Source organism: Perognathus longimembris, chromosome 20 (assembly GCF_023159225.1).
Source record: "Perognathus longimembris pacificus isolate PPM17 chromosome 20, ASM2315922v1, whole genome shotgun sequence".
Taxonomy (NCBI): Eukaryota; Metazoa; Chordata; class Mammalia; order Rodentia; family Heteromyidae; genus Perognathus; species Perognathus longimembris.
Window position 1 is genome coordinate 17,302,953 of NC_063180.1, and position 25,452 is coordinate 17,328,404.

The window sequence follows — 25,452 nt, forward strand, 5'->3', positions numbered from 1 at the left end:
CAAACCAGGGGAGGCAGCAGCATCAGGCATGTCAGCTTGAGTAAAGCAGTAGAGAATGTTCTGGAGCTATTAATATGAAAGAAGAAGAATGGGGGCAGTGCAACAGTGGGTCTGCAGAGCCTCCACGAGGAGCTAGCATAAAGACATGAAGGAAGCAGACATAAGTTGGCAGCTGCCTTGCTGGCATAGGTGGATATGAATGTCCTAGACGTTTTGAGACTAGAAGTTAGACTGCTGGCCTCCCATCACAGTTTTACCTCTTTCTGGTAGGGTAAGTTGGAATGGGATCTCTCTTTGCCTCAGTTTCGTCTTCTGTAAAATGGGGTCATAACCTTTGCCTTGGAAAGTTTCGTGAGGACCAAATGAATTGATCAGTGTAAAGTGCAAGAAGGGTGACTGGGTCACAGTAAACCTCATGTGAATGCCAGTTACTGTTTTTTTTTCTGTCTCTGAGGGCAGTGATACAAGTTCCAGGGTTGGTGTGTGGAGAGTATGTGGGGCAGGTAGATCGTCATTCTGGCAGTTCCTAAGCACCTTTGACCAAGCACCCAAGGACTAAGGCTTACAGCAGAGCTTGGACAGACACAGCCTATGCCCTTGGTACTGATGTTCCACAAGGGAGCTGGATACCATAGAAACAGGTAAACGTTGAAATGCTAAGCAGGAAGATGTGCTATGAAGAAGATTGATCAGGGGCATGGTAGAGAGTGATGAGCATGGCAGGCCTTGAAGAAGTGTTTTTGAATAGAGGCTTGACAAGGAGGAGACAGCTGTGAATTCCTCTGGGAAGGAACATTCCAGACAACTACAAAGGCTAAGGCCCTAAGGCTACAACTTGTATAGCTTGCTCTAAGTACAGAGACAAATGACTAAGGGAAGGGGAGAGTGGCAGAAGATGGCATTAGATGGAAGTGAGTTGTAAGTTATTAGCTCAGACTTTTTTGGATAAAAATAACAAACTGTTGTTACCCAAACCTAAAACAACTTTAGGGTGCCTCCTGAAACTAGAAACAGACCTTGTCTCTTAGCATCAGGAGCATTAGGGCCAAGCCTCAGAGGATTTTTCTCTCCTGTTTTCCATCTTAGTCTCTTCTTTCATTCTGCTTCTTTCCTCTCTGGTTTTCTTCTGGCATTTGGCTTTTCTGTAGCTACTTTCCTTTATAGGATCTCCAGGTCCTACATACAGGTACAGACTAATTAAATCCCAAGGCGAGAATCTGATTGGCCCACCTTTGTTTAGGTCCACCTCTCATCCAGTGAGCTGTGGGAGTAGTAAGCATGACCCCACTCTGACCTGTATACAGTTTTCATGAAAAGGGGACCCTAAGAAGTCTGCTGAACTCACCACGCTCTCCTGGCCTAGAGTATCATTCTTCTCTCATATAGAAAGCAACAACACGAAGCTGTGGTCATGAGCCAGATGGCCTAGATTCAGAGATCTGCTACTGCTGATTGTGTAACTTTGGGATCCTAATATAATCTCTCTGAGCCTCAGTTTCCTCATCTGTCAAATGCTAAAGGTTTCTATTTCAGGGAATCATTAATATATGTATCTTATTTATTCTGAGCCAGATACATAGTAGAAGTCAGGAAGTATTCACTATCTTCCTTCCTCCTTTGGCTTTCCTGATCCCAGTCTTGAATCTAGGACTTGTGAATGAGGAGCTTAGAATTTATCCTAGCTCCATAACCAACTAGTTCTGTGACCTTGGCTAAGTGAGTAACTTTCCTCAGAGCCTTGGCTTTTTCACCTGCATGGCAGGGAGAGTAACAAGGTGATAGGGCTCGTTTGTTGGTATATGTTTGTTGTTTGAGATTGGGGTGACTGGAAATTCAAGAGTGTCGGGCCTTAGTATAGCCCTGGCCTCTGATCACACCCATGGTTAAGCTGATGATAGGTTGGTATTAGGACTCAAGAGGTTCACAAAGGGCCCTTCTAGACACAGCACAATACATAGACTCTTTCTTCTTTTGGAAAAGAGATTTGGACAGTGGCTTCTGAGAAAATAATGTTCTATCTAGTTTCATTCATTCTAAGCACTCAGTGTCTTACTAAACCAGACGCCTAGCCTAGAAAGTTATTTGTTTTCTCCCTCTGTGTGTGTGTGTGTGTGTGTGTGTGTGTGTGTGTGTGTGTGTGTGTGTCTTAAGCTCAGGGCCTGGGTGCTGTCTCTGAGCTTTTTTGCTTAAGGTTAGCACTCAACCACTTGAGCCACAGTTCCACTTGTGGCTTTTTTAGTACTTAATTGGAGATAAAATGTCACAGACTTTCCTGCCTGGACTGGTTTGAACTGCAACCCTCAGATCTCAAATTCCTGCGTAGCAAGATGTGAGCCATCAGCACCTGGCTAGAAAGTGATTTCTAAAGCTTGAATTTACATCTCCTGGGCCTCTTGTTCATGGGTATGACTGTGGCTTAGCTCCTGCTTGTTGGACTGCCCAGCAACCATTTGTCACTGTTCTGGGGCTTGCCTTTGGGGACCTTCTCTTCTACTCTGTGGTTTGTGTTTATGAAGATTACCTGGGCCATGGCTAAGCCTCAGATAGAAAACCTTGAAAGTGGAGTAAGGTGTGTTAATTGTATGACTGTGGCTTCCTGATTGAGGTAATTTTACTGTGAATGAGAGAATAACATTTTTCTTAGGAAATTCCTGCTGGCATCATTGGTGGTTAAAACAAGAATAAATTCATGGGAAAAAGGAAGCACAGTATTAGCTGAACAAACATGAATATGACCAAAATATTTACCTTTTGTCAGTTTGGGGGTGGTTGTCATGAAGACTCAGCCACAGTGAAATGGTTTGTTACACAGAACAGGGTCTTTTCAAGAACTCAATGTTCATGTACACAGCGTTGAGTGTGTAAAAGATTCTAAAAGTTAAATAAATGGCTAGATTTTTTTAAATTTCACAAGCATCACAAAAGCAAAAACCAAGTTACAATGAATTTCATGAGGTATAAATGTATTCATTTATTTAAAAAAAGATATTGAAGAAAATATTTTAGAAGTTTAACTTATTAAAACTTTTTAAAATTTTGAGACATGATCTTGCTGTCTCAAGTTTAAGACCCAGGCTGATCTTAAGTTTCTGGGCTCAAGTGTTCCTCCTGCCTCTGGCTCCCTAAGTAGCTTGGCCTACTTGTATATTCCACCATGTCCAGCTCCTAAGAACCATCTTGAGTCAATTTTAGTTGAGTCTGTGCAACTTGCAACCAATAGCCTTGAAGAATACAGTTATCTGAATTCTAAAAATTCTCCACAAATGATTTGTATGAATCAGATGTCTGGTAAATACTTTTGCAAGACTTCTGAGTGGTGCTTCCCAGATTTCAGTGAGTAACAGATTTGTCTACAGAACTTGTTAAAAATATATAGACATTCTGTTCCACATTGTAAAAGATTCTGGTTTGGGGCTTTAGGCCTGGGTATCTGAGTTTTGAACAACCTGGCCAACTGGGTGTGTATTGCAGTTTGATAAAGGGTGTGGATCACACACAGCCCATGGCCTTGCCCTTGGAGGTGGCCCAAGATCATTTTTAGATTAATGTGAGTGGACTTTTAAGTCTAAATCCTCTTTGGAAAACATTCTTACTCTGCCCAATAACCCAGCCACACACATACAGCTACAAACATAAATCTAGCACACCACTTGGTATTTTCAGAAGAATTTAGTTAGCTAGGTTGGTTTTTACTTCATTTAATGGTTAACTAGTATGCACTCTTTTCTTCTCTTGGATTCATCTGTGGAAAGAGCTGGATATAGTTCATGCTAAAAATGTTGCTGTAGACCCAAAACAAAGTTTGAAGAGGAATTTTGCTAATAGTGAGAATGGTCTAAGTGAATTATCACTGGTTTGCCCCAAGGTAATTTATGATGAATGCTGGTGTGTGTGTGTGTGTGTGTGTGTGTGTGTGTGTGTGCGTGTGTGTGTGTGTCCGTCCATCCATGTTCATACTTAACTTGGAGATGAAGGAGGGGTGACAACCTTTTTACTTGAATGAAAGAGAATCTTTTGAGTTGCTCTATTGGGCCAGAAAATCCCTTTTCAAACACTGTCATGTAGCAGCTTTGCTTTGGAGGCCCCTGAGAGAGCTGGGGGAGGAGGAATGTGAGGCTCCACTGACTTCACCCTGTTGGCTGTACCCTTAGGCACGTGTAATTTTTGCCATTGTCTGAGCCTTTTATCCTCCCCAGGATTTGTTCCCCAAGCCCAGTTCCTACAGCCCAACAATATTTGTGTGTGTGTGTGTGTGTGTCTGTGTGTGTATGTGTGTTTACCCCAAAAGAATTTTGTTATGTACTCCTGTACATAGTAGGACCCTCACTAAAATAATTTCATGGTGGCTTTTTTTTTATACAGAAAGCAGTGCACATTTTATCAGATGATTTAAGACAAGGATGACTATTATTGAAACATTTTATGATATGGTTAGATTAAAAAGTGGTTTTCACAGCTCACCTGGAGGCATGTACCAGTTACTTCCAGCTACCTAGAAAGCTGAGGCTGGAAGGCTAGTTGAGTCTAGGTAATGTAGTGAGACCCTATTGCCCCCCCCCCAAAAAAAAGTTTTTTTGTTTTGTTTTAAACTTTTTTTTTTTTTTGGCCAGTCCTGGGCCTTGGACTCAGGGCCTAAGCACTGTCCCTGGCTTCTTCCCGCTCAAGGCTAGCACTCTGCCACTTGAGCCACAGCGCCGCTTCTGGCCGTTTTCTGTATATGTGGTGCTGGGGAATCGAACCTAGGGCCTCGTGTATCCGAGGCAGGCACTCTTGCCACTAGGCTATATCCCCAGCCCTGTTTTAAACTTTTGAAGTACCTTATTAGATAATACATTCAGAATCTGGGGGGAAATCATCTAAATTTTTCTCTAGGAATTTTTTTCTTATGAATCTTGACATTTTCAGTGTTCCTAAAAACTATCCTCTTTAAACAAATCAGGATTGTTTACCTTATGCTGCTAATAAAGTTATGATTTTGCCATTATAAATTCACGATTCTAACATGGTCCAGAATATTTGCTAGAAAGATACAATTCAGGGAAGGGCAGGTAAGTCTAGAAGTGAAGGAATTTTGTTATTATTAAATAATAATGATGTCTGTGTAGACTTTATGGACTAGAGTCCTAGAAGTTTGTGCATTCTTAGAAGCTACCCCTTGGAAGATGTGGGGGGTACTTGTTGCATGGGCACTGTGAAGGAGGTGGGCTGGTTGACATTCTGGCCTGTCCTTAAGGAAGTTTATGAGAATTAAGGATCACAGTATTGCTTCCCTTAATATTCTTATTCTGGGATCCATTGAAAATTTGTATAAACACCAAACCGCCACTGATATATGTGTGGTTTGGAGCTTTGGGACTGAGCAACTGTACAAATCTCTCTGTTTTCTGATATCCTTGTTGTTGAATGTTGAATGAATCAAATGCCATCAGGTCTTCTATAATAGATCATATCAGGGAGCCAGTCTTCAAGTATTGTCACCTCCTGCCCACCTGAAAGCACCCACCTCATGTCTGATCTGTGTGTGTGTGTGTGTGTGTGTGTGTGTGCGTGTGTGCGTGTGTGTGTGTGTGTGTATTAGGCATTTGAGGGAAATGTGTGCATTAGAAGACCAAACTGTGATTTCACACCTTACTTCACATGACCCAAGTGTGTGCGGCTGGGCTCAATTTTCCACCCGCTCTGTCAGCACCATTTGGTCTAGACACTGACAGAATCTCCCCACTCCCCTGCTGTGTGATCCACAGCCTCCTGCTTTTCCTGAAACAAGTGCTAATTGCTTTTCAATCCCACTTGAATTTGAATGCTGCCCATTGCAGCCTCAGTTCAGAAACATGGATCTGTTTGAGGAAATGTTCCTTAGGAGATGGATCAGTGGTGCAGGGACCTGGCAGGCTGTCCTTCCCAGCTTGCCACAGTGGCCTCTGCCAGGCACTTGTATTCCTGCCTTAGGTTCAGTGAGGGATATGTTGCAGTGGCTTGCTTGGGATGGCAAGGTTTGGATGGAGTTCCCTTTTCTTTATGTGGGGATTGCCCGCAGCTGGAGGGATGCCATTTGACAAGCTTGGCATCATGGCTTTCCATTCTTTTTGCATTGTTGTTAGTTATGGGACTTGAACTCAGGGCCTGCATGCTGTTCCTGAGCTTCTTTGCTCAAGGCTAGCACTCTACCTCTTGATCTACAGCAACACTTCTGGCTTTTTCTGAGTAGTTTATTGGAGATAAGAGTCTCATGGACTTTCCAGGTATAGGATTACAGATGTGAGCCACCAGTACCAGCTCTCCATTCCTTTTTTTTTTTCTTTTTTTCCCCTTCTGCCAGTCCTGGGCCTTGGACTCAGGGCCTGAGCACTGTCCCTGGCTTCTTTTTGCTCAAGGCTAGCACTCTGCCAACTTGAGCCACAGCCACTTCTGGCTGTTTTCTATATATGTGGTGCTAGGAATCAAACCCAGGGTTTCATGTATACGAGGCAAGCACTCTTGCCATATTCCCAGCCCCATCCATTCTTGTGTTGTTGTTTATGGGGCTTGAACTCAGCTGGGCACTGTCCCTGAGCTTTTTTGCTTAAGCCTAGCACTCTACTAGGTGGAGTCACAGCTCCACTTCTTGTTTTTAGGTGGTTCCTTGAAGATAAGAGTCTCCTTCCTTTCTTGCCCAGGCTGGCTTCAAATATCATCCTCATATCTCAGCCTACTGATTACAGATTACAGATTACAGAACTGAGCCAACAATGCCCAGCTTTGGGTTTCCATTCTTTCTTAATCTGGTGTCATGGAGTGTCCCCAGATCCACTGGAGGACTTTCCAATAGCCCACCTCCCCCTCCAGCATCCATCTGGGGCCAGCTCTGTTCTCCCGTCTGCCACGGGTGGGGCTGGATTGCAGTGTGCCAGCCATCTGGGATAGGGAGGTGATTTTGATCCACCTCCACCCTCCTCCTGAGGTGTTCTTCTGCTCAGAACACTGCCCAGGATTGGCCCACACCGGGCCCCATCTGAAGAGCCCACACTTACTCTTCTCATTCATTCTGCTCACCTGCCAGGCCCTGGGGGCTGAGGATGGTGGGGGTGGGGGAGACAGATGTCAGGTGGCAGCAGGAGTCATGGAGGGTGGGAGTGGGACAGCTCCCACCAGGCGGGAACGACTACACAGGGTCTGGGAACAGAGACTCCTACTGCCAGCTGGGGCATTTGGCACGGGTGACCACACCCCTCTGGGCTTCACAATGTTAGTTTTTAGAGCTGCCAGCACAAAGTACACAAACAACAGAAATTGATTGTCTCAGAGTTCTGGAGGCTGGAAGTCTGTGCTCAAGATGTGGGCTGGGTTGAATTCTTCTGGGGTTGGTGAGGAAGACTCCCTTATGCTTCTTTCCTAGCTCCTGGGTATATACTGGATTGGCTGGCATCCCTTGACCTCTATATCACCCCATCTCCTCCCCCTCCCCCTCACTTGGCATTTTCCCTTTCTGTACCCTCCTTTTTTTTTTTTTTTTTTTGGCCAGTCCTGAGGCTTGGACTCAGGGCCAGAGCACTGTCCCTGGCTTCTTTTGGCTCTACTTCTTGAGCCACAGTGCCACTTCCGGCCTTTTCTGTTTATGTGGTGCTGAGGAATTGAACCCAGGGCTTTGTGCATTCTAGGCAAGTACTCAATCACTAAGCCACACTCCCAGTTCCTCCTTTGTATATATACATTACACACACACAAGGAATTGAAGTTTGGGTCACATACTTTCTAGGCAGGCACTCTACCACTTAAGCCATACCCCTAGCCCTTTTGCTTTTTATTTATTTTTTTCAGACAGGATCTCACACTATTTCCCAGGCTGGCCTTGGACTGCAATATTTGTATTTCTATATCCTGAGTAGCTGGGATTATATTCATATACTGCCACACCTAGGCAGATTTTTCATCATTTAAGAACACAAAGTCATAGGGGATTAGGGGTCTACCCTACTTGAGTATGACCTCATGCTAACTTAATTTCATCTATAGTAGACTTGTCTTCAAGTGAAGTCACATTCTGAGGACAGGTTGAGTCTGTCATATTAATTGGGAAGGAGGTCACTGCCTAATCAACCAATAACAGAGACAGTTTTGCTAATACTACCATGCACTGGGTTTTGTGAATCACTTCAAGTAAAGCACTTAGCTCAGTTTCCATCACAAGTGCTCAAGTAATGTTTCCTTAGCCTGATTCTGATATTGTTACCTTTTCATGAGATTCTGCAGTTCTCATTGGTCCACTTCTTCTTTGCTCTCAGTTCTATTCTATAAGACTAGAGATTATGTCTGTATCAGTATCTATGTCTGTCTGTCTATCTTTATCTATCTATATCATGTTGTATGTACATGTATAAGCACTTGCTTTGTGGCTTCCTATTTCTGTCAGGCAGGGTTGTTGGGTGTCAGGTAGCAGAAACTGAACCCAAGCTGACCTGAAGGAATGGGGAGATTCCTAGCTTAGCATATAGCAGTCTAGGGGAGATCTGCCTGAGTAGATGCTGGATTTTTCAGCTCAAATAATATTATTGTCAATATTTGTTCTCTTTGATCCCTCAGTGGGTACCAGCAGCAAAATGGTTGTTCTCTGATAGCGTAAGTTAATAATAGCAACATGCCTCAAATTACAAGGTTCAGATGCTGTGGAAAAATGAGAGGGCTTTGCTTTTTTTTTTGCAGGGGGCGGGGGGGGAGATGCTGCAAAAGTTGTATGACTTTCTGTGAGCCAGACAAATCCAACTGTTATCTCTGTGACAAAGGGAAGATGGAATGCTGCTTCCAGCAGCTTCATTAGGCCTGGGGCAGGCCTTGGGCCCTGAAAGTGGGGACACCTAGGTCACAAGTGAAAATGGTATCCTTTGGAGGAAAAGAGATGATAAGCTGGGCACTGGTGGGTCATACCTGTAATCCTAACTACTCCAGAGATCTGATGATCAAGGTTCAAAGCCAGCCTACACAGACAAATCCAGGAGACTTGTATCTTCAACTAACAACAAAAAGTCAAAAGTGGAGGTGTAGCTCAGTGTGCCAGTCTGGAGCAAAAAAGCTTAAGTGAGAGTTTGAGGTTCTGAGTTTAAGCCCCTGTACTGTTACACACACACACACACACACACACACACACACACACACAGAACAATGATGCCAGTGGAGGTGTAGCTCAGTGTGCCAGTCTGGAGCAAAAAAGCTTAAGTGAGAGTTTGAGGTTCTGAGTTTAAGCCCCTGTACTGTTACACACACACATACACACACACACACACACACACACACACGGAACAATGATGCCAGTGGAGGTGTAGCTCAGTGTGCCAGTCTGGAGCAAAAAAGCTTAAGTGAGAGTTTGAGGTTCTGAGTTTAAGCCCCTGTACTGTTATACACACACACACACACACACACACACACACACACACACACACACGGAACAATGATGCCAGTGGGGAACAAATGAGTTATCAAATGTAGTCCTGTCCTTAAAACACATTAAAAAATTCTTACCATAAGGCTATGGTTCCCCACAGTGTAGCCTTGCCAGCCTGGCCCAGGTATACTAGCCAGTAGTTCATTTAGTTTCTCCAACAGACTAGTCTTCCTGCCTTGGTGTGTGCTCTTGCTTAAGCTTGAAATGCTTTTCCTGATTGGTTTTCTCCTGGCCTTCTCTCTCGGTCCCTTAGATCTCAGCTTACTTATCAAGTCTTCCCAGACACCTTCTCTTCCATTCTGCAGCTCAGCAAGGCCCCTTGTTATTCCTGCCTGGCAGTGCTTTATAGCAGTTATCATAATATTTAATTACATGTTTGTCCTCACATGTTTAGTGCCAGTCTTCCTCACTCAGCTGTGAGTTCCAGGAGGTCAAGCCCAGACTTGTTTTTGCCTTTGCCTCACATCCCTAGTACTTTCTAGGTGCTTAAAATAAATTAAAAAAACAAAACAAAACAAAAAAACGAAGCATTACATGAATGTGGCTGAGGTGGAACGGTTTACTTATTTTAAGATTATAGTCAGCGTGTCACTGAATTGGACCAGGGAATGAAGTTTGACCAGAAGTTTGGAAAACCCTGGCAGTGAGATTTCAAAGTGAGAGTTTTACAAGTAGATTAAATGAGTATGTCCTTCAGCCATATTTTTATAGGCTGTTGGTGTTAATGGTGTCCAGAGTAACCTATCTTTTGGGGTCTTGTGGCCATCCTAGATGGTATATCTTCCAACCAAAACTTTACCACATTAACTAGAGCCAGATGGTTCATGCACATTTTGAATTAGCGTTGTTGTCATTATCTGTATCAGAATCCAGGGAAAGCATTTGGACACTGGTTATTGGTGCCTCAAGGCGCTACCCCACCACGATGCTCGCTTTCAATCTCCCCAATTTGGTATGGCTCTGGGCCGGAAGTCCTTTTCAAGGTCACTCTCCTCTCACTAAATTCGCAGTTCTTTCTTGCTAGAGCCATCTGTCAGGCCTCAGTGCAGAGAGAGGCTTGACCTCTTACCAAACTGGCATGATAATGAATTGGATTGAATCCTTTCCTCCAGCAAGAGGTAAGGACAGAAATCCTCTAGGATGGGACAGTGGGTGGATAGGTGGGGCATCTCATGGAAGAGTTAGTTTCAGCCATCATCAGGAAAAGCAATAATTCTATGGAGTCAAGATCACCTTTAACAGTCACTTAAGCCAGTCACTGCGGTGCATGTCTGTAATCCAGCATTTAGGAAGCTGAGCCAAAGAGGGTTGCTAATTGCAAGCCTGTCTGGACAACAGGAAGACCTGTCACAAAAGAGGTGTTTTGGTGTTAAGTTGTTGGGTTTTGATAGGGATCAATCTGGAGCTTACAAACCACAATATTGGGTACACAGGCTCCTGCCCTTGCTTCCCAATCCTGAGATGTTGCTCTCATCTGCATAGTCTAAAATAATTCCCCATGACCACCATCTGCCCATTCTGGCTAATATGAAAGAGGCACACCCTTTCTTTTTTTTTTTTTTTTTTTTTTTTTGCCAGTCCTGGTGCTTGGACTCAGGGCCTGTGCACTGTCACTGGCTTCTTTTTGCTCAAGGCTAACACTCTGCCACTTGAGCCACAGTGCCACTTCTGGCCGTTGTCTAGATATGTGGTGCTGAGGAATCGAACCCAGGGCTTCATGTATAAGAGGCAAGCACTCTTGCCACTAGGCCATATTCCCTGCCATACCCTTTCTGAGGTAGGAGATTTAGGGTACAATCACAAGGTTAACTAGCTGACATCATAATCTAATTGCATAACAGTTTTTTTTTTGCCAGTCCTGGGGCTTGAACTCTGGCCTGAGCACTGTCCCTGGCTTCTTTTTGCTCAAGGCTAGCACTCTACCACTTGAGCCACAGCGCCACTTCCAGCTTCTTCTATATATGTAGTGCTGAGGAATCAAACCTAGGGCTGCATGTATGTGAGTGAGGCAAGTACTCTACCACTAGGCCATATTCCCAGCCCTACATAACAGTTTCTTTACCCCCAAAAGAATTTCTCAATTAATTCTCCCCTCCTCTCAAACTCTGGCAGTCATGAATCTACTTTCTGTCTCTATGGATTTCTGTCTCTATCCTAGAAGTTGTATATAAATAGGATAATGTAGTAAGTGTACATTGTGCTTGCCTTATTTTACTTAGTTCAGTTTCTGTTGTTTGTAGTACTGGGGGTGGGACCCAAGAGCTTGAGTTATATCCACCTGGTCCTGAATGTAAAAAAAATTTAAGGTTCATCTGTCTTGTACATTACATTCAGTTGTACCTCATTTCCTTTAGAATTTTTGTGGTATTTTGTTTTTTAGTGTTAATACTGGGGCTTGAACTTGAGATCTTCCTGCCCCAGCCTTTTGGGTATTGGGATTGCAGGAATGTGTCAACATACTGGAACCACCTTGGACTCTTTGACATCTTCTTACTGTCATGTTTTTAAGTTTATACAACACTTGGGATTACAAAGGAAACTAGGTGTGTTTTAAAAGAAAGCTTTTGAAATATGAAGATAAATTTGTGATGTCGTATGGCAAAAATTACTCATCTACTGACTACCATAATTTCCAAGTAATAAAAAGCATAAGTGCAGTTTTGAGATGTGTTATAAGAACTATATAATGTGATAATAATACAGTTAATAATGTCATTTCTATTGGTGGCAGATTCACAGGTGCTGTGAAAACTTCTGTGGTTTGTCTGTGTTGATTATCATACTACATTTCACTTAGTTTAGTGAAAATGAAGAGATAATTCCATCCTCCTGAATTAATGGAGCTCTTTCATGTTGAACATGACCCAAAACTTGCATACGTCTCTTTCCCTCCCATCCCATCCCTTTGAACTTAATCACTTGGCCACATCTAGCTGCAGGGAAGGCTGGGAAGCATGATCTTCATTTAAGACAGTCATATGCCTGACTAAATTTTAAGGAAAAAAAGAGTGTGAGGATGTGTTTTGTATAACCTGGAGAAGCCAACACTTATAGTAATGATAGCCTCTGTAGCTATGTGTTCTTTCTTGAGGTAAGCACCTGAAGGCAAGCCTCAGTTTGCCTTTAGAAGTCCTGTTGAATCAATAGAGTGCTGCTCAGTATGGGAGCTGCTCCTGTGGTGAAGAACTGAGCCTGCCTGCGGGAATAGCATATGTTCACCGCCCATCTCCTATTCGCACCAGAGCAAGTGCTCATCTAGTGGAAGGCTGGACATCTGTTCTGTTTCCATTATTTGTCTTTTAATAAAGGGAAGGGAGGTCAGATACATAATAGAATTTATGTGAGGTGTGTGTGTGTGTGTGTGTGTGTGTGTGTGTGTGTGTGTGTGTTGGTACTGGGGCTTGAACTCAGGGCTTGGACACTGTCCTGTAGCTTTTTCCACTCAAGGTTAGTACTCTACCACTTGAGCTATACTTCTGCTTCCAGTTTTTTGGTGGTTAATTGGAGATAAGAATCTCATGATTGTTCCTGTTCAGGCTGGTTTTGAAGCACAATTGTTAGTCCTTAGCCTCCTGAGTAGCTAGTATTACAGGCATGAGCCACTGGCACTCGGCTTGTGAAGTAGACATTTGATCACAGTGGACATTTGATCATAACTTCTCTATGCCTTTTTCCTGTGCAGTAAGATATGAAGTTGGTTTCTTGGCTGACTGCATGCTGATGATATGTTGAAACTTTTTTTTTTTTGGTCAGTCATGGGCCTTGAACTCTGGGCCTTGGCTCTGTCCCTAAGCTCTTCAGCTCAAGGCTAATACTCTACCACTTTGAGCCACATTGCCACTTCTGGTTTTCTGGTGGTTAATTAGAGATAAGAATCTTACAGACTTTCCTGCACAGATTGGCTTTGAACTACGATCCTCATATTTCAGCCTCCTGAGTAGCTAGAATTACAGGCATGAGTCACCAGTACCCGGCCTGTTGAAATGCTTTTGATTCTAAGTATCTTAACCCACTTTCAGTCACTCAAGGCAGAGGAGGGACTGATCTGTGGGTTGTCCTGAGAAGATCAGCCACATAAGAGTGGGCAGCTTAGATCTTGAGGGAATAAACAGTAGGACCTATCCAGACCACTGGCAGAATGACCTTCTTGTTGTCTTAGTGGTGGGAACAGAAGAACAGTCACAACTGGTTACAACTGGTCTTTATTGAGTACTTACTATGTGCCTGACAATGTTCATGAGTGAACTCATTTTACAGCAACCTATGAGATGGATCCTGCCGTATGGCAGGATTTCTTTGATGCAGAGGGGCTAATTGACCTGTCCACCATCTTAGAGCTATTTACTCATGGCAGAATAGGATTTGAACAAGGGATCAGGTTCTAACCTTTAAGTGAACCTTACTGCCATGATAGTGGGAGTGAGCTGTAGGAGCAGATGTCTGGAAGTTCTGGGCAAGGGAGTTGTTATTTTCTTCATGCTTTCATCCCCCCCTGTCTCGTGTGTGTGTGTGTGTGTGTGTGTGTGTGTGTGTGTGTGTGTGTGTGTGTGTGTGTGTGTGTTCTGTGTTGATCCTGGGTATTGAGGTCAGGGCTGTTGAGGTCAGGGTGCTGTCCCTGAGCTTTTGTGCTCAAGACTAGTGTTCTACCATAGCTCCACTTCTGGCTTTTTGAATCTCAAGGACTTTCTTACCCAAGCTAGCTTCAAACTATGATCTTTAGATCTCAGCCTCCTAAGTAGCTAGGATTCTAGGTGTGAACCACTGGCGCCAGCCTGTCTTTATTTTTAATGACTGATCCATTTATGTTCTTGTGCCATCCTAGACTTTCCAGTTTCTGGCCTAGCCTTTCTGGTACATCCCTCATTGAAACACCCAAGTGGCTCTCATTGTTTTTCTATGTTCCCCTTAATTGTAGGCCAGCTCTTCACCCTGGTTTCAGTTTTTAAGAGCCAGTGTTTTTGCTGTCCTAGTTTTAAATAAGAATTTTTATAAAGGAGTTGGACTAGAGGCACAGCTCAGTGGTAGAACATTTGCCTGGCATGTATGGGTTCCTAGGTTCCATCTCCAAACCACCAAAACAAATGAATTAATGAGGTCATTTATTATTCAGCACATACACAGGGCCTCCCAGGTGCCAGATTGAAGTTTTCAGACATAGACATCTTATCATGCAAGTACCTGCCCTCTAGGAGCTGCTGGTCTGGAGGGAAGGAGACTCAGATGCTCAACATGACATCAGAGCCCCAGTTAAAACTCTGCTGGGCACTGGTGGCTCATGCCTATAATTCTAGCTATTCAATGGCTAAGATCTAAGGATCAAGGTTTGAAGCCAGACCAGGCAGGAAAGTCTGTGAGACTTATCTCCAATTAACCACCAAAAAAGCTGGAAATGGAGCTGTGCTCAAGAGGTAGAGTGCTAGCCTTGAGCACAAAAGCTCAAGGATATTGCCCAGACCCTGAGTTCAAGTCCAAGGACCTACCCAACAAAAGAATAATTTTAGCCTAGGGTCAGAATCCAAGTCAGGTGAGGGCTCAGTTGGGACTACCAGACATGGGGCTTGGTGTCAGTGTCAGGGCCAGGTCAGGTTCAGAGTTGCAGCCACTAGATTCCATCCCAAGAAGCATGTGTGACTGGCTGGGGGTGATCTCACAATGAGTAGAGGTGGCACAGTCAGGGTATAGGACCTGAGGATGCCAAATGACCTGCAATGTACAAGGTTGTTCCAGATGCCTGGAACAAAGGATTGTTCCATGCCACATGCTAGTTAACTGTCACCAACTGTCTTCCTAGTTCTCCCTCCTGTTTGGTATCTCCTGTTGGGTTTTTCCTTCCCAGGGTGGAAAGATGACTGCCCCCCAAAATGCCCTGGCTCCTTTTATTTTATTTTTTTTGGCCAGTCCTGGGCCTTGGACTCAGGGCCTGAGCACAGTCCCTGGCTTCTTCCCGCTCAAGGCTAGCACTCTGCCACCTGAGCCACAACGCCCCTTCTGGCCGTTTTCCATATATGTGGTGCTGGGGAATCGAACCGAGAGCTTCATGTGTAGGAGGCAAGCACTCTTGCCACTAGGCCATATTCCCAGCCCACCCTGGCTCCTTTTAAAATGTTTATAAGATCCTTCTTGTGGTGGCACTTGAATGGTGGCAGCTGTGCCAGCCAGTCAGGCAGAAAGTGTGAAACCAAGTAAATGATCCTGGTTTATCAAGCAAAGTTCTTGGGTTGCAAGCAACAGAAACCAGCTCAGGCCACCCATGCCCTTAAAAGGAAGCTTTAGGATGGCTCACAGGGGATGTTGAGGGCACTTTTTTAGGGTTCTGCTGTCTCTGGAGGTGTAGAGGAGGGTGGTGGAAGGGAGCTTTGAAATCCTACTCTGAAACTGGCCTATCAGGCATGAGTCTAGTTCCTTACTTCCTTATACATTTTCAATGTTTCTCTTCCTTCATTTGTCAGCTGTAAGATGGAACAAGCTCAGGAAGGGCTGTTGGGAGCCAGTAAACTGAAACTTAAGGTTCATTTAGAACAGTACAGAGTATGTGCTATTATACTCTATTAGCTAATAGAGTTTAATAGCTGCTATTATTTTTATTTTATTGCTGTAGCTATTACTGCCCCCCCCCTCTCTCTCTCTCTCTTTTTTTGTCTTGTTACATTATAGTTCTGGAGATGGAACCCAGGGCCTTATGCATGGTAGATCGGGGCTTTGCCACTGAGTCCACACTGCCATCCTGCCATTGTTACTCTTCCCACCCCCCCCAATCCTGGGGCTTGGATTCAGGGCTTGAGCACTGTCCCTGACTTCTTTTTGCTCAAGGCTAGCACTCTACCTCTTGAGCCACAGCACCACTTTCAGCTTTTTCTTTTTGAGGTGCTGAGGAATTAAACCCAGGGTTTCATGCATGCTAGGCAAGCACTCTACCACTAAGCCACATTCCCAGCCCCCACTGATACTCTTATTGGCAACTTAAAATTCAAATTCCTGAGCTAGAGGATGCTGCTGGTTCAGTTTGGATAAAGCAGGTAGATGAGTCCCAGTGATTCTCTCTTTAAGCTAGGAGGAACAGGAAAGCAACAGTTTCTCCAAGAAGTGGGCTGCTGTCACCAGAAGTTGGAGCAGACTCCAGGCCTAGACTTTATTGTCCTTGATGTTCAGCAGTTTGGCCCAGAAAATGTCAGTCACCTTCATGCTTCTTGCCATGGCCTATGCTGGAAAGGACAGTGGTTTGCAAGGGACACTTCCTTCTTCACAAGTCTCACAGTCCAGAGGGAAACAGCTGAAAAATGAGAGTCTTGGTTAAAAAGTGCCAAGAATAGTGCCTGGCCTTGAGGAGATCCTCATTTATTGGATGACTAAGAAAATGGGGGTGGCTCATGGGAAAGTACAACCAAAGTATCTGGGCAGTTATTTAAAAGGCACCTGTATTTGCTCCTGCAGTCTCCAGGGTGAGGTACAGAGGGTAGTCTACCTGTATGGCCTTGCACATGGTAGGTGCTAATAAATGGGAACTGGAGCTCTCAGATACATGGTCTTGTAGTTTACCCGGCATGACCATTGGGGTCCCCCAAGCTGGGGTGCTGGCTGTTCTCTCTGTTGAATGAGATGTACAAATGTGACCTCAGGCGACAGTGGTATGGAATGTTGTTGCTGATATTATTGAGCTTCTTCACAGGATAAGGCATCTGTTATGTGGACAGTCATAGGACTGGGCAGCTTTTCTGGGGTCATTTCATATAAGCACAGTTATGTTTAGGACTTCCCTTTGGAAATGGGCTTTTTTCCTACAAATGACTCTCAGTAACAGAGAATAGTAACTGTCACTTCCTGATGACTGGTACTGTTCAAAAGAAGATGAACCTCAAGGTCAGCATCAGATTCCCATTGCACTGTGGTTCAGGAGGTACAAAGAACAGTTAGTAATGGGACTGGGCCTGTGGAGTGCCCAGCAAGGGAGTAGTCAGCTAGGAATGTGTCTACCATCTCTTAGGCCAAAGCATAACCTCTTCCTTCATGACATGTACAGGCTCATTTTTCTTCTATAGTACTATATAACTGTGTGTGGCTGGAGGTAAAATACAGTGCATGCTTACTATAAGCATGTGCTAGGTTCTAATCAATTTCCGGCATGGCTTTCCTAAATATCAATAAATTTGCACATGGCACAATATTTTAAAATGAAAAATTAGTTTCCCTGCCCAAACCTTCTGCAGTATGAACCACTATAACCTGTTTCTGGCAACTCTATATTCAAGAATCCTCTATATGTATACCAACACGTATATGGTGGCCACATGCCCAAACCACAGTTGGCAAACTATAGCCCATTGGGTAGATTTTACCTGCTGCCTACCATTGTATGACCTGGGAGCTAAGAACAGCTTGTTTTTAAAAGACTGACCAGAAGCTGGGTGCTACTTGGTTGGTCACACCTATAATCCTAGCTACTTAGGAGGCTGAAATAGGATCGCAATTCAAAGCCAACCCGGGCCAGAAACTCTGAGACGCTTACCTTCAATTAACCACTAGAAAACCGGAAGTGGGGCTGTGGCTCTTAAGTGGTAGAGCCCTAGCTGATTGACAAGGAAAAAAGAAAATCAGAATTTGTGACATAGCAGATTACATGAAATTTAAATTTCAGTGTCCATAAATCTTTTTGTGGGAACTCAGCCAAGGTTCAGTTTGGTTCAGTACTGGCTGTGGCTGGCTCAGCTTTTAGAGTTGAGCAGTACCAAGAGACAGTATGGTCCTCAAACCTGTGATACTTTTTTTTCTGTCCCTTTACAGAAAAAGGGTGATTGCTCATCCCACACTTGTCCTTCAGCCATAGCCTTAGAGCTGGTTGGTTCTAAGCACTTTTCTTGCCTGCTACATTCCCCTCCCCATAGCTGCAAGCTGTGGGCCAGACCTGAGGGGTGTGGCCAAAGGTGGGTCTGTTGTGCCTCCACTCAACACACTCACTGAGCAGTACTGGGCACCAGCTGCAGGGCAGGCACCTGGCCCACAGCCAGAGCAGGTTCAGGCCTGTCCACAGAAATCCATGGACCAGTGGGGGTTGCCAGCATGCCAGGCACTTTAGGGATGTATTGAAACACCTTTTCACTCACAGCCTTTTGGGCCCTCTCCCCTTTACTCCTGTTTTGTCTTAATTTGTGACACGTTAAAAAAAAATAGGCTGTGCCTTTATGTACATTAAGACTGACTACTGTATGTGTTTATGAACAGAAACACACAATAGGAGAGGCCTTGCTTCCTTTTTTCCTGCCCAACTAGTTCCTCTACTCTTTGTGAAATTATTTATATTGTTTCTCTGGTATCCTGTAAATACAAGCGAAGAGGAATATCTATTTTTGTCTTCCCCTCCTTTCGCACTCAAAAGGTAGCCTATTCAACATCCTGTTCACACTTGGCTTTTCTTGCTTAACAGCACATCCTGGAGATCTCTCTTCATCTTCAGTCTTCTGGCTGGTACTGACGACTGGGTGGGTGGGTAGTGTTAATTAGGGAGAAGTGAAATATATATGTTGTGGGGGAGGGCACCTGAGTAAGAGCATTTTAGCATGAGCAACATGAGGGGTCAACAAGGGCCTGCTGGTCACGAGAAGACCCTGGCCTTGATTCTGGGAGTACTGAGGTATGGGGTTCCGCTCTGTTTCCTTCTGTGCCCTGCTTTTTCTTGTGGCCAAGCATACTAGCCTTCATTGCATGAAACCAAGGAGAGACCTAGAATGTCCTTGACAGACAGTTATTGGTTAATAATGAAAGAATTTCTCCTGAGAGCTACTCCCATGAGGTGTCATCGAGTGTCTGGAGGTTTGTGTGTCAGTACCTTCTGCCCCCATGGGACCTTTCCAAAGTCATCTGATGCAGGGCAAGCCCTGCCACCTCACATCTTTCCGTGGACCACAGTCCTGGTGCCTATCATGGGGTCGTTTGGAAGGTGACACACGGTGTTCAGTTGGCCATGCAGTGAATGCATAATATGGAATAGTGATGGTTCAGGTTCCTTTCACAGAGTTGACTTGGTCTCCCACTTTGTTAGTGCAGCTTATGAGTGAGAGTTTGATTAGAGAACTAGACATGGTGGTGCACGCCTGTAATCTTAGCACTCAGTGGACAGAGCAGAAGCAGGAGACAGAAGGAGGCTACATAGTAAAACTGTCTCAAAACAGACAAAAAGAAGTTGAATTAGGGTGCCCCCTCCAACTAAACTCACTATGTTGGACAAGTAACCCTCTTGAAACTTGACTTTGGCTATTTGTAAACAAAAGCATTATTATTACCTTTTGGTCTAGTACTAAGGATGAAAAGAGTTAAATTTGTAAGGCTCTGAAGACACACACAGCATTGTCATCAAGGGATAGCAGCTATTAGTATTATTATAATTACTATTATTTCACACTCTGGGGACTAGATAGCAGTGATGGCAGTTTCTGGTGAGCAGTGCCCATGAGCAACTGTAGCTCCTAACCTTCCTGTAGATGCTTTTCTATCCTAAGGGTCAGTGGTGGAGTTACTTAGCAAAGTTTCACCTGAAATAGTGGATTTTACTTGGAGTCATTCACTATTATGAAGTCACATGGTCATCCTTAAATCTCAGGAAGTTTGGGAAACCATGAGTTTTCTCAGTTATCCTCTCCCTGTAGTATATAAATGTAATCACAGGCCTGATCCAGCACATGAATCCATTTACCAAAGTAGCCATCTTGAGGGGCCTGGCATTTTACACATATCTATCTGCCTGTTGGCCCATTTGCAAAAAAGTCACCTATGGGATGTGACAAAACACCTGCATCCCAACCTGCTGGAAGGAGGTCTATGAGGGACACATTTGTTCTGTAGCCACTTAAGCTGCATCTCTCTAATCTGGGAAACAGTTAAACCTCCTAGTGCAAAGGCAGGCTCTGGGAACTTGGCCTGGAGCAGCCAGGAAGAGGCTGCAGAACCGGTTTCTTCAGAGCAGGTCTGTTTACCTGCTTGTCTGATTGTATTGGGAGACAATCCCATTGGCTCCCAGAGGCCTTCCAAGTGGTTTCCTCTCTCTGGTTAGACACCTTTCTTTGCTGGGGACTATGACACCTAAGGCCAGAGAAGGCCTACTGTGTGCCTGGTACTGTCCAGGGTGCTAGAGACAGTTACAGGTAACACTGGGCACTAACTCTGTCCAGCATAATGATATTTGGCTTCACGCATTTAACTTTCACAGCAGCCCTCTGAGTTGGGACAGTGTTAGTCATTGTGAAGATGGGGACACAACCAGGGCTGCTAAGTCACTTACCCAAGGTCACCAAGCTAGGTGCAGTGAAAACAATTTAGCAGCTGTGACCAATAGGTCATGTGCACTCTTCAGGGCCTCTCTCCGTTGGCTTTCCAGGGCTGTGTAGCGTTCATGGAGCTTCTAGTTGCTGCTGGGATTCTCAACGTGGCTGCAGAGGAGACACATAGGTGAGGAAAGACTGGAGCTGAGAACCTAGGCTTTTCTACCATAACCAGGGCCACCAAACAGAGGCCTGTTTTGACCCTCTCTCATCACTCCTGTTTTGACCCTCTCTCATCACTCCTGTTTTGTCTTAATTTGTGGCACTTAAAAAACTGGGCTAAGGGCTGGAAATGTGGCTTAATGGTAGAGTGCTTGCCTAGCATGCACGAAGCCCTGGGTTTGATTTCTTAGTACCACATAAACAAAATGCCAGAAGTGGCTCTGTGGCTCAAGTGATAAAGTACAAGCTTTGAGCAAAAGAAACTCAGGGACAGTGTCCAGGCCCTGAGTTCAAGCCCCAGGACTGGCAAAAGTAAAAAGTTAAAAAAAAAAAAAAAGGCTGGAAATATAGCCTAGTGGTAAAGTGCTCGCCTCGTAAACATGAAGCCCTGGGTTTGATTCCGGAAGTAGTGCTATGGCTCAAGAGGTAGAGTGCTAGCCTTGAGCAAAAAGAAGCCAGGGACAGTGTTTAGGCCCTGAGTCCATACCCTAGGACTAGCAACAAAAAACAAATAAACAAACAAAAAAGGCTAGCCAGGTGCCAGGTGCTCATGCCTGTAATCCTTGCTTCTTAAGAGGCTGAGATCTGAAGATCATGATTTAAAGCTAGCCCAGGCAGGAAAGCCCATGAGAATTTTATTTTTCCAATTATGGGGCTTGAACTCAAGAACTGGGCACTGACCCTGAGCTCTTTTGACTAAGGCTAGTGCTCTACCACTTTGAGCCACAGCTCCACATCCCGTTTTTGAGTGGTTACTTGGCGGTAAGAGCCTGGGCTGGCTTTGAACTGTGATCCCATGAGACTCTATTCTCCATTTAACCACCAAAAAGCCAGAAGTGGAGCTATGGTTCAAGCAATAGAGCTCCAGCCTTGAACACTAGTTGAGGGACAGTGTTCAGGCCCTGAGTTCAAGGTCTAGGACTGACACATACAAAAAAAAAAGGCTATGCATTTATATACATTAAAAATGGCTTCAGTGTCTTCCTATGAGACCTTGGGGTGAGGATGAGGTATGACACCGTGGTCATCAGAGGAGAAAGCAACAAATGAGAAGACAGTTACTACATGATGTTTGTGGGATTCTGGCTGCTACCAGATCCTGTATGGCCTTGTCTTCATGGAGTTCTTTTTTCTGCCGGGCTAGAGATGAGGATAATACACTCAACCTGCCCCATGAACCAAATAATTACAAGAAGACAATGATTACAGATATTCAGCTGGTCAGCAGGAAGTAAGAACATTGTCCCAGCCCAGCAGGAGAGCCAGGTTCTTAAAGACATTTGACTTATACCTCTCCATATCTCTACAGCAGTATCCAGAAAGATGTCTAAGGGCGGGTAGAAAGCTCTTATCATGGGGCAGTCATTTGTGTCTGGCTTGGTGGATGGCATCAGGTAGCTGTAAAGCTTGCCTCATGGAGTTTCCCTTCAAGACTTTCCCATGATGCTGTGTGCTGAGGTGACCTTCCTCCCTGAGGCCTTGGCAGTAGAGCCAGCTAAGTCACTCCTAGTGACCAGCTAAGGACTGGGTGGAGAGGGGAAATTTGGAATTTGGATGTAAGGCTGTGGAACCCTTCAACTAATGGCTTTGAACTGTGGGTGCTGTGTCATGCTATATAACCTTGAGCAGGTGACTTCACTTCTCTAAGCCTTAGGCTCTTTATTTTAAATACCTGCCTCATGGAGTTCTGGGAGTATGAGTAGGAAGCAGGTGGTAATCATCTGAGGTCAGCTTATTTAAAGTCTTTAGCCCAGACCCCTAGGACCCTTTAGCCCAGAACCCTCAGTACACAAGAGGTTCTGTCGCATTGAGGCAGTGTTACCAAATGCTATGGCAGGTCCTCCTGCAGCCACCTCTTCCAGGGCCTTAGGTAAGAGACGCTTGCCTCTGACTCACTTTCCTCCTGCATCACTGTGAGTCAGTATCTGGGAAGCATTCAGGCAGAGCCTGGCACAGCCAGCCTTGTGAGCATGGGCCATTATGTCACATTTTACTTGTTACGAGTGTGGGCCTTAAGCCCATCAACCAAGTGAGGGGACTGGTTTTATGAATGAGCACTTCTAGAAAACTGCATTTGGGATATGAAAGATGGTAATATATGTCAGCCTCCACTCGGTTTTGTCAGAAACTCTTTTCTGCCTACTAGGAGAAAGTTGGTCTTTCTGGGTTAAATTACCTGAGTCAAAAGGGAAGGGCAGTAGCCAGGTGTGGTGGTTCATGCCTGTAATACCAGCTAGTCCAAGAGGCTGAGATCTGAGGACCATGGTTCAAAGCCACCTCAGGCAGGAAAGTGGATGAGACTTTTAATCTCCGATTAGGTAGCCAAAAAAAAAAAAAAAAAGTGGAGCAATGGTTCAAGTGGCAGAGCACTAGCTCTGAGCAGAAAAAGCAAAAAGACAACAGTCGGGTCCTGAGTTCTAGCCCCAGTTCTGGTACTGGGTAGAGAATAGGGGGACAGTGAGAAAGCCAGAGAGAAACGGACAGATTTCTCAAGGTCACATTGTTGCACTAGGTAATTAGCGGTAGTATGTGAATAAACACTTTAATCATTTTAGTAGTTGTACTTTTCTTTTTCATACCTATTGGGAAAATAATTTGAATAGCAATCAGGCCTAATATTTCATGGCTATTTCTGCTCTGGGTGGGCCTGACTTTGGTATTTAGGCCAAAGGAAACAGTGAATATAGTTCAAGAAAAGTGTGAAGTAAGTATCAATGCCAGAGGTGAAATGTTGTCTATGTGTAACCGTCCTGGAAGTGGGAAGTTCGGGATAGGAGAATGAGTGAGACCAGGCTGAGATTTACCCTTGTGGCCTGCAGCTGTAGAGATTGCAGCTTGCTCAGGACACTGCTGAGCCATTGGACCCCTCTTCTTGGCTCTGGAATACTGTTAAAAGTTTGGCAGACACCTGGAGGGAGCTACAGCCCTGGCAGCTCCATTTCCTCCATCAGAGGTGCCGGATGGGTGATGAAGTGGACCAGGTGTCTGCTGCTGGCACCTTCTCCCCTGAAGTATGTGGATGCATGGTGTGGCCTTGGGCAGTTGATTGTGATGGTCATGGTTGGTGACACTCCATGGTGGAAGCACATGCTTGTAAGTGCTTTCCATGTCCTGGTTCTGGCATGAGAAGAGGAAATGACTTTGCCTCTGTGTGCCTCAGGTCTCATGTCTGTCCCAGGGAAAATACTTGGAGTAACTGCCAGGCAAATGGTAGACATCAGGAAATATTTTATTGATGAGTGCATGAATGGAGGAGCTGAGTCAGAAGGTACTCAGAGCTTGCTAAACCTTTTTGAATTTGCATTGCCCAGAGGCCCTCCAGAGATGGATTGTTCTCTTGCTAGAAGCCAGAATGCCCACTAACCCTACTCCTCAGTGAGTGCTGGGTCTTACCTGCTAGAAACAAGTTCATACTCATTTTGATTAGTGATGGAGCCTGCCTATTATTGTAAACACATTGGAAAAGGTCAAAGGTTTGTTTACTTGTGCGCCCTTGCGTGCTCTCTCTCTCTCTTTCTCTTTTTTCTCTCTCTCCCCCTCCTCCTCCCCCTCTCCTCCCTTCCCCTCCCCATCTCCCTCTCCCTGCCTCCTTCCCTTCCCCCTTCTCTCCTCCCCCCCCCCTTTTTTTTTTAGTAAAGTCTTGCTAGATAGGATAGCCCAGGCTGGCCTAGAACTCACTTTCGGTAATGCAAGCTGGCCTCAAATTCTTCCTCCCTGTCTCCCTCCCCAACTGGATTATAGGCATGTACCAACATCTTCAGCTCAAAATGTCCCTATTTTTCAGAGCTGAACACACAATATTGAACACACAATATTGCAGTGGTATCATGTTCAGGACTTTTTAAAAAAATGCTTTAGTAAGAAGCAAAAGCAGAGAGGAAGAACTAGATAAGAAGTAGGTGAAGCAAATATGGTACAGTTTTGACAACCCTTGATGTTTGACCACATCATTGTACTTTGCTCCTGGCTTTATAAGAATCTTCAAACAACAGAATAATAGCCCTGCTTACTCCCCCCCTCCACATGTACACACACAAAGTCTAAAAGTGCAGTAATGGTGGAAAGTTCCTGAAGTGCAGGCAGTTTAAAGACTGCAAGCCAGAAGAGTGATAGACAAGTAACAGCCTTGCAGCCCTCTGTCCCCAGTCCTTTCTTTCCATGGTTTTCCTTTGTAGTATGACGATGGCAGAACAGAACATGGGCTGGTCGTCCACGGGGACTCAGTACTGGCCCTGGCGCCTGGAGCCCTCTAAATACTCACTAGTAACCTTCCCATCCTCCATACACAGAGGACATATACACCCCCGCCATCTTTCCCACATCCAGCATGAAGAGATGGTGGGATGTGATTGTTCCAGCACCCTTGGAAGAGAGGAGAGCATGGCCTTTGTCCTGTATATGCTGGGTGGGCCCCAGACAGGAGTGGAGGGAGATCCACCCACTCCTGGTAAGGTCATTGTTTAAGAATGTTTCCTAGGCAACTCTGCAAGAGACCCACTTGCGCCTGTGGTCAGCTGCAGCTTCCGGCTATCTCACTTCTGCTGAATTCCAGCAGTTTATCCTTTC

The 25,452-nt window shown here is 44.8% G+C and overlaps 1 protein-coding gene across 4 annotated transcripts in view; it reads left to right on the plus strand.

The window, feature by feature from the left end:
• Positions 1 to 25,452, plus strand: part of Sipa1l3 (signal induced proliferation associated 1 like 3) — a 157,164-nt gene that overhangs the window by 25,494 nt on the left and 106,218 nt on the right. The window contains exon 1 of one of the 4 annotated variants that reach the window (XM_048329866.1): positions 9,375 to 10,533. The exons of the other annotated variants lie outside the window; for them this stretch is intronic. The gene's annotated coding sequence lies outside the window, so the exon portion shown is untranslated. Of the gene's footprint in view, positions 1 to 9,374; positions 10,534 to 25,452 lie in introns of those variants that run through there. 4 annotated transcript variants of the gene reach the window in all.